Raw genomic sequence first — 4,651 nt, forward strand, 5'->3', positions numbered from 1 at the left:
ATGCCATTGCGCACCATTTGGAAGTGGAGAGCATTGGTTTTGAGCACAATTCACGTGTCAGGGTCAAAAACACATTGTGGGTCAAAACATGCTTTTCTCGCTCTGAAAAGCATTTTGCACGCATAAAAACTGGAAAAGTGAATAACTCAGTCACTTTCTATGCAAACGTGTAACTGAGCTTAAATAGGGTTATTTATGCCATCGCGCACCATTTGGAAGTGGAGAGCGTTGGTTTTGAGCATAATTCACGTGTTAGGGTCAAAAACACATTGTGGGTCAAAATATGCTTTTCTCGCTCTGAAAAGCATTTTGCACGCATAAAAACTGGAAAAGTGAATAACTCAGTCACTTTCAATGCAAACGTGTAACTGAGCTTAAATAGGGTTATTTATGCCATTGCGCACCATTTGGAAGTGGAGAGCATTGGTTTTGAGCACAATTCACGTGTCAGGGTCAAAAACATATTGTGGGTCAAAACATGCTTTTCTCGCTCTGAAAAGCATTTTGCACGCATAAAAACTGGAAAAGTGAATAACTCAGTCACTTTCAATTCAAACGTGTAACTGAGCTTAAATAGGGTTATTTATGCCATCGCGCACCATTTGGAAGTGGAGAGCGTTGGTTTTGAGCAAAATTCACGTGTCAGGGTCAAAAACACATTGTTGTTCAAAAAGTGATTCTCTCGCTCTGTAAAAGCATTTTGCACGCATAAAAACTGGAAAAGTGAATAACTCAGTCACTTTCAATGCAAACGTGTAACTGAGCTTAAATAGGGTTATTTATGCCATTGCGCACCATTTGGAAGTGGAGAGCATTGGTTTTGAGCACAATTCACGTGTCAGGGTCAAAAACACATTGTGGGTCAAAACATGCTTTTCTCGCTCTGAAAAGCATTTTGCACGCATAAAAACTGGAAAAGTGAATAACTCAGTCACTTTCTATGCAAACGTGTAACTGAGCTTAAATAGGGTTATTTATGCCATCGCGCACCATTTGGAAGTGGAGAGCGTTGGTTTTGAGCATAATTCACGTGTTAGGGTCAAAAACACATTGTGGGTCAAAATATGCTTTTCTCGCTCTGAAAAGCATTTTGCACTCATGAAAACTGGAAAAGTTGATAACTCAGTCACTTTCAATTCAAACGTGTAACTGAGCTTAAATAGGGTTATTTATGCCATTGCGCACCATTTGGAAGTGGAGAGCATTTGTTTTGAGCAAAATTCACGTGTCAGGGTCAAAAACACATTTTTGGTCTAAAAGTGATTCTCTCGCTCTGAAAAGCATTTTGCACGCATAAAAACTGGAAAAGTGAATAACTCAGTCACTTTCAATGCAAACGTGTAACTGAGCTTAAATAGGGTTATTTATGCCATTGCGCACCATTTGGAAGTGGAGAGCATTGGTTTTGAGCACAATTCACGTGTCAGGGTCAAAAACATATTGTGGGTCAAAACATGCTTTTCTCGCTCTGAAAAGCATTTTGCACGCATAAAAACTGGAAAAGTGAATAACTCAGTCACTTTCAATTCAAACGTGTAACTGAGCTTAAATAGGGTTATTTATGCCATTGCGCACCATTTGGAAGTGAAGAGCAGTTGTTTTGAGCACAATTCACTTGTCAGGGTCAAAAACACCTTTTTGGTCAAAAAGTGATTCTCTCGCTCTGAAAAGCATTTTGCACGCATAAAAACTGGATAAGTTGATAATTCAGTCACTTTCAATTCAAACGTGTAACTAAGGTTAAATAGGGTTATTTATGCCATTGCGCACCATTTGGAAGTGGAGAGCAGTTGTTTTGAGCACAATTCACGTGTCAGGGTCAAAAACACCTTTTTGGTCAAAAAGTGATTCTCTCGCTCTGAAAAGCATTTTGCACGCATAAAAACTGGAAAAGTGAATAACTCAGTCACTTTCAATGCAAACGTGTAACCATGAATAACCATTTATGCCATTGCGCACCATTTGGAAGTGGAGAGCATTTGTTTTGAGCACAATTCACGTGTCAGGGTCAAAAACACATTTTTGGTCAAAAAGTGATTCTCTCGCTCTGAAAAGCATTTTGCACGCATAAAAACTGGAAAAGTTGATAACTCAGTCACTTTCAATTCAAACGTGTAACTAAGCTTAAATAGGGTTATTTATGCCATTGCGCACCATTTGGAAGTGGAGAGCAGTTGTTTTGAGCACAATTCACGTGTCAGGGTCAAAAACACCTTTTTGGTCAAAAAGTGATTCTCTCGCTCTGAAAAGCATTTTGCACGCATAAAAACTGGAAAAGTGAATAACTCAGTCACTTTCAATGCAAACGTGTAACCATGAATAACCATTCATGCCATTGCGCACCATTTGGAAGTGGAGAGCAGTTGTTTTGAGCACAATTCACGTGTCAGGGTCAAAAACACCTTTTTGGTCAAAAAGTGATTCTCTCGCTCTGAAAAGCATTTTGCACGCATAAAAACTGGAAAAGTGAATAACTCAGTCACTTTCAATGCAAACGTGTAACTGAGCTTAAATAGGGTTATTTATGCCATTGCGCACCATTTGGAAGTGGAGAGCAGTTGTTTTGAGCACAATTCACGTGTCAGGGTCAAAAGCACCTTTTTGGTCAAAAAGTGATTCTCTCGCTCTGAAAAGCATTTTGCACGCATAAAAACTGGAAAAGTGAATAACTCAGTCACTTTCAATGCAAACGTGTAACCATGAATAACCATTTATGCCATTGCGCACCATTTGGAAGTGGAGAGCATTTGTTTTGAGCACAATTCACGTGTCAGGGTCAAAAACACATTGTTGTTCAAAAAGTGATTCTCTCGCTCTGAAAAGCATTTTGCACGCATAAAAACTGGAAAAGTGAATAACTCAGTCACTTTCAATGCAAAAGTGTAAATGAGCTTAAATAGGGTTATTTATGCCATTCCGCACCATTTGGAAGTGGAGAGCATTTGTTTTGAGCAAAATTCACGTGTCAGGGTCAAAAACACATTTTTGGTCAAAAAGTGATTCTCTCGCTCTGAAAAGCATTTTGCACGCATAAAAACTGGAAAAGTGAATAACTCAGTCACTTTCAATGCAAACGTGTAACTGAGCTTAAATAGGGTTATTTATGCCATTGCGCACCATTTGGAAGTGGAGAGCATTGGTTTTGAGCACAATTCACGTGTCAGGGTCAAAAACACATTGTGGGTCAAAACATGCTTTTCTCGATCTGAAAAGCATTTTGCACGCATAAAAACTGGAAAAGTGAATAACTCAGTCACTTTCTATGCAAACGTGTAACTGAGCTTAAATAGGGTTATTTATGCCATCGCGCACCATTTGGAAGTGGAGAGCGTTGGTTTTGAGCATAATTCACGTGTTAGGGTCAAAAACACATTGTGGGTCAAAATATGCTTTTCTCGCTCTGAAAAGCATTTTGCACGCATAAAAACTGGAAAAGTGAATAACTCAGTCACTTTCAATGCAAACGTGTAACTGAGCTTAAATAGGGTTATTTATGCCATTGCGCACCATTTGGAAGTGGAGAGCATTGGTTTTGAGCACAATTCACGTGTCAGGGTCAAAAACATATTGTGGGTCAAAACATGCTTTTCTCGCTCTGAAAAGCATTTTGCACGCATAAAAACTGGAAAAGTGAATAACTCAGTCACTTTCAATTCAAACGTGTAACTGAGCTTAAATAGGGTTATTTATGCCATCGCGCACCATTTGGAAGTGGAGAGCGTTGGTTTTGAGCAAAATTCACGTGTCAGGGTCAAAAACACATTGTTGTTCAAAAAGTGATTCTCTCGCTCTGTAAAAGCATTTTGCACACATAAAAACTGGAAAAGTGAATAACTCAGTCACTTTCAATGCAAACGTGTAACTGAGCTTAAATAGGGTTATTTATGCCATTGCGCACCATTTGGAAGTGAAGAGCAGTTGTTTTGAGCACAATTCACTTGTCAGGGTCAAAAACACCTTTTTGGTCAAAAAGTGATTCTCTCGCTCTGAAAAGCATTTTGCACGCATAAAAACTGGAAAAGTTGATAATTCAGTCACTTTCAATTCAAACGTGTAACTAAGCTTAAATAGGGTTATTTATGCCATTGCGCACCATTTGGAAGTGGAGAGCAGTTGTTTTGAGCACAATTCACGTGTCAGGGTCAAAAACACCTTTTTGGTCAAAAAGTGATTCTCTCGCTCTGAAAAGCATTTTGCACGCATAAAAACTGGAAAAGTGAATAACTCAGTCACTTTCAATGCAAACGTGTAACCATGAATAACCATTTATGCCATTGCGCACCATTTGGAAGTGGAGAGCATTTGTTTTGAGCACAATTCACGTGTCAGGGTCAAAAACACATTTTTGGTCAAAAAGTGATTCTCTCGCTCTGAAAAACATTTTGCACGAATAAAAACTGGAAAAGTTGATAACTCAGTCACTTTCAATTCAAACGTGTAACTAAGCTTAAATAGGGTTATTTATGCCATTGCGCACCATTTGGAAGTGGAGAGCAGTTGTTTTGAGCACAATTCACGTGTCAGGGTCAAAAACACCTTTTTGGTCAAAAAGTGATTCTCTCGCTCTGAAAAGCATTTTGCACGCATAGAAACTGGAAAAGTGAATAACTCAGTCACTTTCAATGCAAACGTGTAACCATGAATAACCATT

Source organism: Micromesistius poutassou, assembly GCF_964030765.1.
Source record: "Micromesistius poutassou genome assembly, chromosome: 23".
NCBI classification, from domain to species: Eukaryota; Metazoa; Chordata; class Actinopteri; order Gadiformes; family Gadidae; genus Micromesistius; species Micromesistius poutassou.